The sequence below is a fragment of the Argiope bruennichi genome, chromosome 11 (assembly GCF_947563725.1).
Source record: "Argiope bruennichi chromosome 11, qqArgBrue1.1, whole genome shotgun sequence".
NCBI lineage: Eukaryota > Metazoa > Arthropoda > Arachnida > Araneae > Araneidae > Argiope > Argiope bruennichi.
In genome coordinates, this window is record NC_079161.1 from 16559631 (window position 1) to 16577243 (window position 17613).

The window sequence follows — 17613 nt, forward strand, 5'->3', positions numbered from 1 at the left end:
TCATCCTAGATAAAACGCTTACATTCGGACCCCACATTAAGAAAATCGGAGAAAAATTTAAAAAAGCAAAAGGCGCATTATACCCACTTCCGGGCCGGAACTCCAAATTATCACTGAAAAACAAACTCCTCTTGTATAAGTCCCAGCTAAGACCACTCATTAGCTACGCTTCCCCAGTGTGGGGGGCAGCAGCAAGAACCCACGTGAGAAAACTTGAAGCCCTCCAAAACGGAACAGCAAGGCAAATAGCTAACGTGCCTTGGTACATACATAATAAAAATATACTCAAGGACCTACGACTTCCTACAATAGAAAAATATCACAAAAACATTTCACTCAAATATTACCAGAAACTTGACTCAAATACTAATTCAGCGTTGCAAGAGATCCCTACCTATGATCCAAGGAGCAACAGAAACAGGAGAAGACCGAGAACCCTGCTCATTTAAACACCTAGTCTCCCTACGCCTCAACTAGATTACACTCACGCCAATTAGCCAATGGAACTCTTTAGGACAACTAAAAACCCTTCATAGTAAATAGCTCCTTTTTTAAATTTTCTTGTTGTTGTTGTGTGTCTTGTGCCGTCCATGTCATTTAAACGCACCCAATAATCATATTTAAAATATCTAACCAAATTGCTATTTAATCCTACCCTAGTTAATGCTCAACATAATTTGTCTGTCACTGATAACCATTTCAGCTGAGCGGAAGATGAAAGGCCGCCAAGCCTAGGCGCTTCCAAAAAACCCCCATCATCATTGGCATTTCAAGACCTTTACCCACTTCTGTATAGACTACCATCGCAATTAGGGATTGCAATACCGGTATACCGGGATACCGAATACCGGTATTTTGAGCCATTTGTACAATTTTGCAATACCGGTATTCACAAGTTTAAATACCGGTTTTTCGGTATTTATTTACTAGACATTTTTAAAATTGTCTCCACTATATGTTCAGGTATCGCTAACATAGCAATATAGTATACGTTTTTGTTTTTATGTCTCCCTAATGGGCGAAATTAATTAGCTAATTAGTGGCTTAATTAATTGCTTAAATATAAATTAGAGAAACATGAATTATCCCTGAAAGAAAATATTGTATCTATAATGACTGATGGAGCAACAATTATGAAAAAAGTTCGAAAGTTGATTGGTGCAAATCAGCAGTTGTGCTATGCACATGAAATTCAATTTGGAGTAATAGATGTATTATAGCAAAAATATAAAGAACAGAAGAATCGAAATACTGTGGATATAGAAACTTCGGATTCTAACTTTGAAAAGAGTAAGAGTGGGAGTGATATTGACAATGAAGATAATGACAATGTAATTGTTGAAGAAGATATTGCTAATGAGGGTGAAATATTAATCTATCAAGAATTGCTTACTACAATTTATAAAGTTCAAAATTTTTTTTAAATATTTAAACGTTTTCCTATAAAAAGGATATATTACTAAAATATATACTAACTGAAAATAAAACAAAATATATGTTAATATTAAATTCTAAAACACGTTGGAACAGTTTACTCCTAATGATGGAACGATTTTTGAAACTGAGAAATCCAATCTAAAAAGCAATAATCGACTTAAACCTGTAAATTAATTTTTTCAGATAGTGAATGCGACTTACTATCCAGAACTATATCAGCTCTACTTCCAGTAAAACTGACTATTGAGGCATTATGTCGGACAGATTCTAATTTATTAACAGCTAATGCAACAATACATTTCATGTTGCAGTCACTGAAAGAACAGCACACATTAGTATCTGAAGAATTATATATTACATTGAAAAATCGCACAGAAGAAAGGCATACTGAAATAGAAAATGTCTTATGGTATTTACATAATTCTAATGATTTTAAAAATGAAAATGAAAAGAAGAAAAGAAAATAAACAATTCAAATCTAATTAAGTTAAAGTAAAGTTTCTTAAAAAATTTTTCCCACAAACCTATCCACATTCAGAATTCGGTTCAATTATCGAAGATTATGATGTCACTACTGTCGATAGCGAAAAGGAATTGTCTCTTGAACAAAAATTAGAATTAACGATAAATAAAAAAATTTCAACGAACCAAAATACAATACAAAAATCAGCTATATCCAAAACCATCCGACGAGAAATCGATTTATTTGAAGATGAGGGATTTAGAGGTAAATACTTGGAAAAAATATATCGCGCATTGCTAACAGTACCACCAACTAGCGTAGATGCCGAAAGAGCGTTTTCGACAGCTGGTAATTTTTACACAAAATTACTTTTCAGGCTTAATGACAGTACAATTGATGCATTACGTTTGTTTAGATTACATTTCAAAAATTTGTAATAGTACCACAAACTGAATAGTGATATTTACACTTTTTTTGTGATTTAAATAAATAAGATGTTTCTTTACTTTTTTTGATTATATACTGTTATAATTTATAAGTTACAAATTATTTTTTGTGATATTTACACTCTCTAACAAAACTGGCAAATAAAAAAAGAAACACATGTGTTTTCTTTCTTTTTCGAAAATTTCTAATACCGGTATTAAAACCGGTATCCCGGTATTAAGATTTAAGAAATACCGAATACCGGTATTGAAATTTTGGTCCGGTATTGCAATCCCTAATCGCAATGCTCCAAGTCTTAGCCGATCGGAGACCGGAGCTACTAATTGATTTCCTTGTATCCTTGTGTTATTCGTATGTTTTTTTATTGCTTTGTTGTAAAAGAGTAGCTGTTCGTAGACGAATGGCTTTATGAGAAGTACACATTTATTTTATGCATGTGTCTATAGATATGCAGTTTTATGAATAACCATGGCGTGCTATGACACAAACGCTGTTTAGTATATTGATTTTTTGCTGTAATTTGCAATCTTGTCTCGGAAAAAAATATGCCAGCCAGCGCCATTCTGCAATCCTTAACTATACAGTAATAAAAATTATTACTATTCGAAAAATATTTTTAAAGGCGAAGAAGGTCTCATTCTCGATTAAAGATTAAGTTAAAGATTTTTGAAATAAAAAAATTCTTAAAGGACAGTCTACATATTAAAAAAGAACGAAATTCAAAATTTCCAACAGCAACATGCATTTTTCTTACCGAATTCCAAGACAACATCAAAAGTTCTTCCCTGAAACCAAATTTCATTAGTCTAGGTTCTGTACGCTTCGAAATTATGAGCTAACAAAATCTTGGCTTTCTAATGTAATTATTTTTTTTTGTAATTTAATTATGTGTTAAAAAATAATATAGTTACTGACTTCAACTACTTTTGTTATGAAAATATAAGGTTCTCTACCTATGGTTTACGCATACTTATCGTTAAATAGTAATTTTTAAATACAAATTGAAAAAATAGATAAATTGAAAAAATTTTTTAAATGGTAACACAATTTTTGGTATAAATTTAAACACAAAATCAATTTATGGGATATATAAAATTTCAGCTTCTTCCTACTAGTAGTTTTTCTATTTACATTAAGTTTTCTGTTTTATCTCTAAAATGAGGCATTCACAGATCTCAAGATGTTGATAGCATTTTAGTTGGTAATTAAAAATAACTGGTGATGCACTTCTTGAAACAAATATAATTTGTAATATAGGAATATACAGATAAATATTTTGTCAGCGTCAAAAAAATAAGCAAATAAAATCCTTTGCCATAATGTTTTATTTCTTGTAGCAATTTCATATATTTACTAGTCAGCTCATATCATTTCAATTACAGAACATAAGGAACTTCTGAAAAAAAATCATTTTCTAATAAATAAATTGTAGAATTGTAAGTATTTAATACTACAGGTATACTGACAAACTTATTTATCTGTTAAAACGCAAATAATTAATAACGAACTCCATATTTTATAACTAGGAAAGGAGTTTTTTAAGTTATTGTAGGCGTATATTTCTTAAAAAAGTATCGAATTTCATAAAATAACTGTAATTAATCTAAAATTGTATCTAATTATAAACGGACGTGAAAAATTCAGGTATGGAAGCATTATGAGATAACGAATTTGTTATTACTATTTTAGATACAAATTTTAATATGTACATTTATTCTCTATGCATCCGAAAATGAATAATTTCAAATAATTCATTGATTTACAAAATATTACTGAAATATTCATTGTTTTTGTAAGTATAAAATTACGCGTTTAGGCTTAGTATTTAAATGTAGCTAAGAATATTTATAACATTGTTTCAAATAAAATTTTAAAACAATGAACTTCAGTTTGCATTAATGCATTATAGCAAAATTATTTGACAAATCGCGATTATTCATATATGTAATGACACGAGCGTATTTTTAAAGAAAACACATATCCCAAATAAAACGCAGCACTCAGACTTTTCTTAAAATTATTTATTCATAATCAAAGCAAAAGCACAACCATCATTCTCTCTCAGTCACACAAGCTCTTCTGATCATATCTTATATATAAAAAAATTATAAAAATAATAACCCTCAACGGCGACGCCGAATCTCGCCAATCGTTTCCGCAGAAGTCGCCAATGGCGGTCAGGCATCACAATATAATGAGGAAAAAATGACTGTAAATATTTTATTAAAAAGTCGCTTATAATCTCTTAACTTCTTTATAAGTATCGGATCTTTAAGTTTAGTTTAGTTATATTTACGTCCCGTTTGAAGCAGCACTAGGGCAATTTTGGGACGGACCTCGTCATTTTGAACCGTGGTCAGATGAGAAGGGCAACACCTGAGCTGGCACCCCCCTCTCCATACCACACTAGTGGGAGGATGTTTGGTCAGGACGGATTTAACGTGCAACAGACCCCCTAACACGATGGATCTTCAGCGGAATCAGGTCTCGAACCTGAAACCCTCCAGTTCTAAAGTCGAGACCTTACCACCAGGCCACCGCGACCCCTATGGGATCTTTAAGAAACTTACTTAAAAATTAATTTTATATGAAATTTTGAGTAATTTTTTAAAAAATTTATTTTTACATGTTAAGATAATTTTTTATGAATTTTTTTTCCAAATTTAATTATTTTGTTGTTCAAATAAATTCAAAATATTTTTAATCCACTTCTGCCATTATTTAAATGAAAAAACTGTAATAACTATCACCACTTTTTGTAAAACCTCTTTTTTATGTACGGATATCAAAGAATATATCGTGAATCTGTATATTATTGAAATTCTACATTCTGGCATTTGTATAGTATAAATGTGAGATGTATTTTTCTCCAAATTGTAATAATAAATGTGTTATCTAATAACTTTTCCATTCCTGAATTTTTTCCCTCCATTTATAATTAGATACTATTTTATTATATGGCAGTTATTATTATATGGCATTTATGGCAGATTAATTTTATGAAATACGAGACTTTTGTGTGAAATATTGATCATGTAAAATAAATTTAAACAAACACATATTGTATCTGCGCATACTACCGTCGCGCCATCTGTATGAAAAACGAGTTTTTGTGTAAACAGTTCAGTGTGGAGTGCGAGCAGCCGGGAAGAGATGTGTGTACCATCGGTTCTCGTCAAATTATTGAGTGTGAATTAAAAGTGAATTACAGTCCGCTAAATGAGTATTTATTTATTGAGTTTGAGTTCTTTTCATGAGCTACGACGACACATATTGTCCTTTTCTAGTAATAAAATATTGAATTCATTATTGTTTAATCTTTCATTAATTATAAAGGAAAATAAGTTGGTCTGCGTGTTTGTAATAATAATATATACAATCTTACAAAATATTTATTAGGAAATGAAATTTTCAATTTTTTCAGTAATTTCTTATGTCCTGTAAGTGACATTATATGAGCTGTGGAGCAAATGTAAGAAATAATATATTATGACAAAGGAAAGAATTTATTTCTTAATTTGACGAAATATTTTTTATATAACACTAAAAATGACATTTTTTCAACGACATGCATGACCAGTTTTATTTGACATTTATAACAACCAACATTTGACATATATAACCAATGTATTTGAATGCCAAATAAAATGCTAGGAACATTTTGAGATTTGTGAATGCTTCTTTAAGTGTATTATTTTATAGGAAAAAACAGGAAACTTAATGTAAATAGAAAAATTACTAATACGAATGAAATGAAATTTCACATGCTATTTAAAAATTGTTCAAAGTAATTTTGGGATTTTTTTCGCATAATAAAAATTAATTTTTAATGATACATATACAGCATACCCAGAATACCTATAAAAATTTTCGCATATGTGTGCCACTATTTCGATAGATATATGTAGAGTACCTATAGAAAAATAATATAGAAATATTCATAACAAAAACAGTTGAAGTCAATAACTTTGTTATTCTATAAGATGTTATAAATTTTGAAATTTTCTTTTGAGATTAGAAGACCAAGATTTGGTTATTTCATAATTTCGAAATGAATAGATTTATACCAATGAAATTATTTATCAGGTAAGAACTTTTGATGTAGATTTGAAAAAGGAATATTATTTCAATATGTAGATGTCCTCTTATAATATTTTTAATTCAAAAATCTTTAAGAATACATTAACTTCTTTCGAATAATAACAATTTTTACTATTGCACGAAGAAGGATGTCAGTTTAAAGCTGTATGACTCCTTTTTTTTCCTGCGATTTAATATAATAAAATTATCAAAGCATATGACTGTTTATTGACACAGCTGCGCTACATCAGACGTGTGCATAAAATCCACGCCCCGTTGCCTTTACGGATACGGTCGTAAATTTGCCATCTGACTCATTATAGGACCTCTCTGGCCTGTGGATTTCGATCGGTATCTTCTCGCGAACTTTCGATAAACTGAAGTGACATCAAGCAACCTGTGAAAACCACCAAAGAGAAAGTGAACGCCAAAATGCACTGGACACAAGACACGCGCGGTCTGTCGGAACGGGTCTCTATAATTGCTTTCCATCAAGCCGTTCAGTATTTGAACGGCATATCAAATAAGCTAAAAATATAATAAGATTTATAACGATGTCTTGAACGTTTCAATTATAATGTAAATGTTTCATTTAAAATAGTGATAATATCAAAAATATTTCCCTGAACTATAAGGCACTAATGAAAACCCTTCGTGTAATAAACGCTCATGTTAAATTATTAGAGCCACATACGTAACTTGTAATAAATACTCAAGATAAAATTGTTTTGCATCATTAGATTCGTCTTAGGTACGATCAAACACAATTTTCATTACTTGTTTCAATTGAATTTTTGACAAAATGATTTTTTTTTGTCAGTTTATGGAAATATTAATTTTGAGTCCAAACAGACAACAGAAGCAGATTTTAAACTCACATATGTCTTTTTAAAATATTTTATGAACATCAGTAAAAAGTTGATGTACTGTATACAAAAGGAAAATTAAGAAAGCTTCTAATGATTTGTTATGAATCTTATATAGATACTTTATGGCGAAAGAAGGAAGCTATGTGTCACTGAGCTTCCATTCTATTCATGAGTTTTCATTTGCATTTCATTTTCTCATGCGTAGAGAATAAATGAAAGATGCATTTTGCATTCCAACATAGTAACAATAAATGCGTCGTATAATAATGATTTCATGTCTCAATTTTTTTCGTCCATTTATAATTAAATATAATTTTATAATAATTACTGTCAGTTTATGAATTCGAGACTTTTGTGAGAATTACTGATCACATATAATAAATACATTAAGAGAAACACGGATTGTCCGTTTCTAGTTATAAAATATGCAGTTCGTTATTAGTTATTCGTGCTGTAACAGTAAAGAGAAACAAGTTGGTCAATATATCTGAAATATTAAATAGTTACAGTTCTACAGTATATTTATTAGAAAATAAGATTTTCAATTTACAGTAATTTCTTATGTTATGTAAGTGAAACTATATGAGCTGACGAGCAAATATGCTAATTTGCCACAAGGAAGTGAATAGACCTAGACAAATGAAATTTGGTTTCAGGGAAAAACGTTTGTTATATAGGCAGGTTATAACTAAACTTCTCCTGTAAACAGCATGCTACAACACAAACAGGTGGACGGATTGCAACGAAATTTGGTATATAAACTATAAACAAGATGCGCTCACGGAATTTCGAGAAAAAAAAAATTAATTCCAAAATGTCCCCCAAGGTTTTTACGGAAAAACATTAAACTTAATACAATAAACGACCAAAACGGAATACAAAAACAATATTTCCCCATTGAAAATATGCTGCAGACTCTCCATGGCTGAATGGTAATAACACTGATCTCATTATCAAGACATCGTAAGTTCGAATCCTGCTAGAGACAGCTTGTGCAAATATTTAACTCCTTGATTTTATGTTTTCCTTTATTTCCAGAAAATTCTGGACCTTTCTTTAGTTTACCAGATAAGTAGTGTTCTGGACTTTTCTTACTGTTTCCAGAAAAGTATTCAGGAACTCTCCCTGCTAGTATAAAAGCAGAAGATTTGTCAGTCACTGTGTTCTGAGTTGAGTTAATAAATTGGTTTAGCTCTACTTCTTGTGTGTGTCATTGTGTTCCACAGTAAAGTACCTACGTGACAATATTAACAATCCAGAATAAGAATTATAAGTAATAAAATGAAAAACCGCGAAAGACTGAAAACTGAATGCGAATGTGCGAAGCATCAGAACTGACCAATTACGGTATGCTGTTGAACAGACTGTCCATCGACTAGTAAATTTGCAGGTGAATGACGGTGGTCACATGAAGTACCTACATCATCCTCGACACAATTTACAACTGTTCCTCTTTTACAATTTCGTCCTAATCTGTTCTTGTTTCTGTGGACTGAACTTATTTTTTCTCAAATAGCATACTGTTATTTCCCCCTTACCTTTACTAAATGCGGTTCGATGACAAGGCTAACTAGTCAATAACTGTTAATATTGTTTCTGTATTCCGTTTTGGTAGTTTATTGTAGTAAATTTAATGATTTTTCCGGAAAAGGTGCAATTTGGTGTACATTTTGGACACCAAAGGGCACCTTGGTTCGATGGCAAGGCTAACTAGTCAATACATGTTAATATTGTTTCTGTATTCCGTTTTGGTAGTTTATTGTATTAAATTTAATGTTTTTTCCGGAAAAGGTTCCCTTTGGTGTACATTTTGGACACCAAAGGGCACCTTGGTTCGATGACAAGGCTAACTAGTCAATACATGTTAATATTGTTTCTGTATTCCGTTTTGGTAGTTTATTGTATTAAATTTAATGTTTTTTCCGGAAAAGGTTCCCTTTGGTGTACATTTTGGAACTAAAAGATTTTTTTTGTTTCAAAATTCCATGAGCGCATCTCATGTATATTCTATATACCAAATTTCATTGCAATCCGTTCACCCGTTTGCGTTGGAGGATGCTGTTTATAGGGGAAGTTTAATTATAACGACACTGTAGTTTTGGAATTCTGTAAGAAAAATGGGTGTTGTATATTTTGAATCTCTTTTGATCTTTAAGAATTTATTTCGAATGATAATTTTTATTACAGCACGATGTGAAAATAGCCCTAAATGGCTTCTTTTTTGTGAGAGTTCGCAAATTGTACAGACTAAGTCTATGGCAAAGGATACCGACGTGCTCTGATTGGTTTAAGCCTTGGCATCTTTTTGCGAAAAAGATGCCATACCGAAATATATTTTTATAAAAATAAATAAAGTTTGTGAATTTATTCCCCTACCCCTATTTTTTTACGGTTTACATGTAATATTAATCTGGAACACATATACAGTAGAAAATATCAAAATCTGAAACCTAAATTCAAAAAATATGAAAATTACAATTTGTTAAAAATATTTTTTTATGTGTGTTTCTTCTTAATATTATTTTGATATAACTAAAAAAATTAGCTATGAAATCACATATTCCGTTAAAGCTTACATATTTATACGTTTAGGGCATTAAATAATCATCTCCCCATATGTATTTGATGGGAAAATAAGAAACGTTCAGCAACAAGTTTCAATGACTGCATAAATTATCTAATAAAGGCACGAAAATCATAGAAAAATAAGAATTAGTTAATTGCTGCATCATATGTTGATGATGATGCATTTAGTTTTTATACTTCTGTGCATAAACAACATTAGTTACTTGTATTATTAATAATATTCATTATCATTATTAATAATTTGTATTAGTAGTATTACTAGTAATATTTAGAGAAAACAATTATGTTAATAAAAATTAGATCGTGTTGATATTCACTCGTATCTTCCGTAAAACTAATGAAAGGTACAAGGTTTGAGCCAAATGAGCGAAAACTACACTATTATGAGTGCAAAACATTGCCAAAAAGATGGCAAGGCTTAAACCAATCAGAGCACGTCGGTATCCTTTGCGATAGACATAGTCTGTACAATTCGCGAACTCGCCTTTTTTGCCTGCAATTTTATATAGCAAATTATAGAACGAAAAAATGTGTAGATAGCGTGTGTTACCTGGTACATAATATTCATAGACAAAACTGCGCATAATCAGACACATGCTTAAAAATAAAACAGATTTTTCATCAAGCTGTTCAGTAACAGAACAGCTATTCCCAATTACTTGAGAGATAATAGAAATTTCAAGCGATTAACTTCGCAGGTTACAATTTTTAAAATAATTCTTTTACTTAAAATAGTGGTAGTTTCAAAAATGTTTCTTTTTGATATAAGATATTAATGAAGGTAAGTACTATGTGATAAAGGTGCATATCAAGTAAGCCATACAAACAAATAAACTGAATAACCACATTTGTAAGAAATATTCAAGATAAAACCATTTTATATAAATAGTTTTGTTTTAGGAAAGAATAAACATAAATTCATCATTTCTTTCATTTGAATTATTTGTCTAAATGCTTTTGGGGAGTTTGTAGAAATATTAATTTTAATTATTTTTGATTAAATTTTCACTCTAAACAATCAAAGGGTGAGGATTTTAAACCCAAATATATTTCCCGTTAATACTTTATGAACACCAATAAAAAGGTGATGTATTGTATACAAAAGGTAAAGTAAAAGGAATGTTTCAAATAATTTATCACGAATTTGCCAGTGTTATTTTATGTCAGGCGAAACTTATTGCCGTTGACCTTTCTTTCTGCTCCTCAAGCTTCGTTGAAATAGTTGGACCAACGCTCGATGAATGGGTTAAAATGTCTGATGTTGCCAAAATAAATTGATTTAGAACAGTTATTTTCTAAATAAAAATAGAGTCTTTTAATAATAGTAGAGATAGTATTAAAATAAACCCTCAAGCGTTTAGTAGCATCTCAGTCAAACCATTCTCCAGAAATAAAATAATTTGATTTAGAACAGTTATTTTCTAAATAAAAATGGAGCTTTTAAATAATAGTAGAGATTGTATTAAAGTAAACCCTTAAGCGTTTAGTAGCATCTCAGTCAAACCATTCTCCAGAAATAAAATAATTTGATTTAGAACAGTTATTTTCTAAATAAAAATGGAGCTTTTAAATAATAGTAGAGATTGTATTAAAGTAAACCCTTAAGCGTTTAGTAGCATCTCAGTCAAACCATTCTCCAGAAATAAAATAATTTGATTTAGAACAGTTATTTTCTAAATAAAAATAGAGTCTTTTAATAATAGTAGAGATTGTATTAAAGAAACCCTCAAGCGCTTAGTAGCATCTCAGTCAAACCATTCTCCAGAAATTAAATAATTTGATTTAAAACAGTTATTTTCTAAATAAAAATAGAGTCTTTTAACAATAGTAGAGATTGTATTAAAGAAACCCTCAAGCGCGTAGTAGCATCTCAGTCAAACCATTCTCCAGAAATAAAATAATTTGATTTAAAACAGTTATTTTCTAAATAAAAATAGAGTTTTTTAATAATAGTAGAGATGGTATTAAAGTAAACCCTTAAGCGTTTAGCAGCATCTCAGTCAAACCATTCTCCAGAAATAAAATAATTTGATTTAGAACAGTTATTTTCTAAATAAAAATAGAGTCTTTTAATAATAGTAGAGATAGTATTAAAATAAACCCTCAAGCGTTTAGTAGCATCTCAGTCAAACCATTCTCCAGAAATAAAATAATTTGATTTAGAACAGTTATTTTCTAAATAAAAATGGAGCTTTTAATAATAGTAGAGATTGTATTAAAGAAACCCTCAAGCGCTTAGTAGCATCTCAGTCAAACCATTCTCCAGAAATAAAATAATTTGATTTAGAACAGTTATTCTAAATAATATTAGAGTTTTTTAATAATAGTAGAGATTGTATTAAAGTAAACCCTCAAGCGTTTAGTAGCATCTCAGTCAAACCATTCTCCAGAAATAAAATAATTTGATTTAGAACAGTTATTTTCTAAATAAAAATAGAGTTTTTTAATAATAGTAGAGATGGTATTAAAGTAAACCCTCACACGTTTAGTAGAATCTCAGTCAAACCATTCCGCAGAAATAAATTGATCTCAAGCATTTACAAGTCTTCCACTTTCAGCACAACTTTCATAATTCTTATCCTCCTAAAACATCAAATTTTTTATAAGCAATTAATTAGAACGAAACGGTATACAGTAAAGCGTCTGTTTCTTAGCATGTAATGTTTTTCGATTAAACTGGCCTTTCTTTTGTTCTCATGGCTTAACAATAATTTAATTATCAAGTCATTAGCCAAAGCAATATTATATGAATATGTAGTTTTATGAGTACCAATCAACGTTATAGAGACTTCTTGCAGTTCATTGGCCACAAGCCGGGACATTTCAGCTGCATTCATGGAAAAGTTTTGACTTGAGATGAGTTAAGTTCCGGTGAGTGCAGAAAGACGTGCAATGAAAACAAGAATTAATAAAATAAAAAAACTTATAATAGAAAAATTTAAAAAAAAAAAAATAAGAGCGTGAAAGGATTTACTATAAAAATGAGAAATTAATTGCAAACATTAGGCAGAGTTGTTAAATATTGATTTTTCGAAACTTTTAGACTACCGAAAGCAAAACTCAGGCTATGATCGAACCTAAAGCAAGAAAGACTTAACAAACAAACTTAAATGTTAGAAAGAAGCATTAATGCGAAAGGGCACCTTAAGATATTTCATAAAATTATTTATTTAAAACAGTTGTAGTTTTAAAAATGTTTTAGGGTGTTAATATAAATACATTTTTTTTAAAATGAACACTCATATTCCGTAATGAGAACCACGTAAACAATTTATCTGGATTGGAAAACAGCTTCAGTATCTCGTAGGAAATACACACAATAAAATCATTTTTATTTAAACAGGTTTGTTTAAGGAATGTGCACACATAAACTTCAGAATCTTTTTCCTTTTTTTTTTTTTTTTGTGACGGAAATCTCCGAGATCATCAGAAGTCATGACACATGAACTAAGTCAGAAAGATCATCATCTATCTTTCCATCTTCTCATGGAAGTGTTCCCATCATTGGAATGGAGATAACTCGTTCTCTGAACCTCATCATGTGCACTTATAGAATTGAGATGTATGAGTAATGGCTGCTAATCCACATCTCCCTTTCCCATGCTGATCAGGACATTAATTTTCACATTAATAAATTTTTTAGGCATTAGAAAGGTTTTCCTTAAACTTATATAACAGATTTAACAACTTCTGCAGCAAACATAAGTTTAAATCACAAATCTTAGCTGCATTGAGTCTTACTTTAGCTCTGTTTTGATTTCTGATTAAGCATGTAATTCAAAAATTTAAACCGTAACTGGAGTAGAGGTAATTAAGTTCTACATAAAAGTATTCAGAATAATCTGATGGTAAATAAAAACTCAGAAAAGATTCCATTCATGCGAAATGAATATTTATAGATAGTCGGATTTTTCACAAATTGCAAATTAAATGAAAACCTCACGTTCTTCATTAACATTCATTTAACTCTATTATACGGTTGATTCATTCTGCTTCTTTATTTGCATTAATCTATTGAAATGGATTCAGAATAAGTAATGAATGAATGAAAGAGAAAGTCATGAATGAGTCAATGAATGAGAAAGTCATTCATTGTTTTGATCTGTCACGAAAAAGAAAATGTTTATTCATTATTACGGTGGGGAAGAAACATTTTTATGTGGTTTGATAGTAATGGACAAACCACATAGTGGTGGAAATAATTGTAATTCTTATTTAATTTATAACCCAGGATTTCTTTAAATCAAATTTCGCAATCAATTTCCTGAGGTATTTAATTGAAGAGCAGTAAAGATACCATAAGTAAGTAAAAACACATATGTGATTTTACAATAGTTAATATTAACTGGATATTGTTACGAAATTTCCGGGGTTCGTTTAGATAGTGGAAGTTATATGGTGTAAAGAACGCTCAATCACCAGGTCGCAGTAGAAAATGAAACAACGACGTTTATTTGCACGAAGACACACAGGACAGCACAAAGACGACAACTATATAAAGCACAGAAGACGATTATCTTCAGCCGAGACGTGTAACATACAACAGTATACACAGCAGCTCTACTCCGTCGCTGCTCCGCTAGTCCCTGGAAGACGAGTTCTTCACCGTCGCTTCCGACTACTCTTCGACTCCACTGGTCCACGACTCAATTCACCGTCGATCCCGACTCAATTCCCCACTGGTTCACAACTGCCGGGTCACGACTACCAGAATAGTAGATTTTGATGGAGAGCCTGGGCGATTAGCCTATAATCTCCGCTCCCTAAATATGCTATTGTAAAAATAACTGTGCAAATATAATATCACATAATTATGTAGTGCATAGTGAAATAGAGTTTTTAAGAACTTGTTAAGTGTTAAAAAAAGGGGGGGGGGGAGAAGGTAAAAGATAAAATAGAAAAGATTACAAGAGCAAAAAATAAAAATTCCATAGCAAAAATAGAAAAAGGGGTGAAATTAAAAATTAGGTCAAGTTTAAAGTACTTAAAGGGATGGGAAGGGTTAGTAAGGGCGCTGGCTGGTCAGCAATTCGATTTTCATTCTCGTCCGTCTGGCAGGAAAGGAGATAAGAACCGGTTCGAGCGGGGTTCAAAGTTGATTGTGAAGTTCCCCAAGGTCGTCGCGTGCCTATCACGTGGCTACTTCATTGTTGGGGTCACGACTACTCGGCAGCGGCAGGACTGCTTCCTTTTATAGGCATCAGGAGGCGGGGCTAGAAGCCTTTCAACCAATCAGGAACGTTCGAGGCGTATCTCCGTTCCTACTGGACGGATCGGGAAAATTCTCGATGTTTCGGGTATAATCTATTTCGGCGCCAAAGTCGCCAAATTCGTCTCCAAATGGTCGCTAATTGTGTCGCCAAGCTCTGGGACCTCCTATGGAACCAACTATGCTGGGAAGCCGCCTAACAGATTCGTAACAATATAATTATTAAAAATAATTATTAATAATAGCTAATAATTAAAAACTACGAGAAGAAATATAGCCTATTAAAAAGAAGTTGCCATCAACGTTTTATAGACACAACTCTTTACAAATCCATTCGCAAAACTATAATGTCTTCAAAAGAAGTTATCTTTAAGGCTGAGTGTCCTTGTGGATTCAGATCACAGAGGCATATTTGCTTAGAGTAACTATTGCGTGGTCAAATCATGAGAATATGGGGAAACGTGTACTAAATCTTATAGGATGTGGAATTCATCAAATTGTTTGACGGCTTTAGTCTTCGTGCCTTGATTTTCAACAGCAAGATTCACAGGAAAAAGGGAAGCCATCCATTTCGAGATTGATCATGTGTTTAGTCTGTTTCTTTAAATTTATCTGCAGGTGCAAAGGGTGTAGACCTCGATGTATTCAAAACCTCCTGTGGTAACCAAGCAATATATTTAAGGCAATTTGCCTATTGAAGGAACGAAAAGTTTCCATTTTCCTTCATTGCATCATACTAAAATTACTTTTTCTGATTAAAAAGTAATATATTAAAATTTGGCAGAAATCTACAAATTCAGTATAAAGACCGTATATCAAATGTCATCTGTATCGATCAAAATATTTTTGAGAAATCTTTAACACAGATGGATAGACGTACATTTTCCAAACATGGGTTTTGCGAACTCAGAGGTGTCTGAAACGTGGAGATTTGTCGAAAACTCGAGTTCCAATTTTCTGATGATTGCTGTATTTCTTCTATACTAAGTATAAAAGAAAGTGAAAAAATAAAATATGTTAAAGCACCACTATTGTAAATAAAAAAAAAATTTTAACTTTTTCTGAGAAGTTGCATTCTACAAGATTCGTTTTTACTTTTTTTTTTTTTTGGTGCAGAGAAAGAGATAAACAGGGGTCTTTCTCTCTCATAGACACAAATGGCAACTTTATTAAATATCGCGCTTCCAATCGACCATCGCGACGATAATTTCACGTAAATAAATGGACTGTGTCATTGTGCTCTCATTTCGTCAGAAGAAGATGTCTGTCGCTATTACAACGATGTAAAAATTTTTTGTAATTGCTATCGTTATTATAAGTTTTTTTTCATGTTTCGGCAATTATGAAATTTAAGAACAGCCATAACTTTTTTAAGCGTTGTTAATATAGAATTACTATTTAGTCATAAATGTAAGGAGTCTCAACTTTTTTCAACAGATTGGAGTAGATTTTATACTTTATTTTTGGATATCGACGGACCTGAAATTTTAAGCTAGTTTTGCTTCTTATTCATCTGTGTGAATAATTCACTCCATGACTATTATCAAAAAATTCTAATCCAGCATCCTTTCCTCACTGTTTGAGATTCACTTTTTATAGAGAACTAATAATTTAAAGCAAGTGGAAATTTCATTTAAAAAGTATTAAGTTTATTTCAGATAAAGTCATATTCCTTTTTTATATATGAATAGAAAATAATTATCCCTTTCGTAGAGTATGAATATTTTAAAATATGAGGATAAAAAATTTAAGAAGTGTAAAGTATTTTTCAAATTAATTCCTTTTTATTCTTTTCTCAATTTTTTTTTGTTCAAATATAATTTTTAATAAATTAACCCCAGGAAATTATGTTCTAGGGATATTAATTTAACTTCGTATTATCTCTTCAGAATATATTGAGGTAATAAATTCATTTTTCATATTTTCTCATGCATTTTTTCAAGATATAAAAATTTATGGAATGTAATTATTGTATAGAAAATTCATTTGCAAAGTTAATTATCATTTTTTTCTAACCATAGTGGAAAAATGTTATTTAGCATTGCACCAAACTGTTATAATAAATGTCAGACTTTGAATGTTATAAAACAAATTTATTGAGCATACATAATACAATATTATACAAATAAGAAACATTCCAAAAAATGTCACAAATATTTCACATCTATTTTATAATTAAAATTGGGTTTCAAATCACAGTTTATTTTTACTTTATGTCTTATCATCATCCTAACAAAAGAAGAAAAAAAATATATATTTGCACTTTCACCATGTGCTCTTCACGATTATCAAAGAAGTCCATGTTTATATTGCACAAAACACTAGCAAATTTTTTATTTATTCATTCTTTTTCATAAAATAATGGAAGTTATTCGTAAAAAATTCATGTAATATACAAGATATTGAAATACATCATTTACTGGCCAGTTTAACCAGATGCAACATAATCATATTCTTTTAAATTAAAAAAAAAAAAAATGTGTGATTATCTTAGATTTTGACTTTATCTACTAATAATTTTT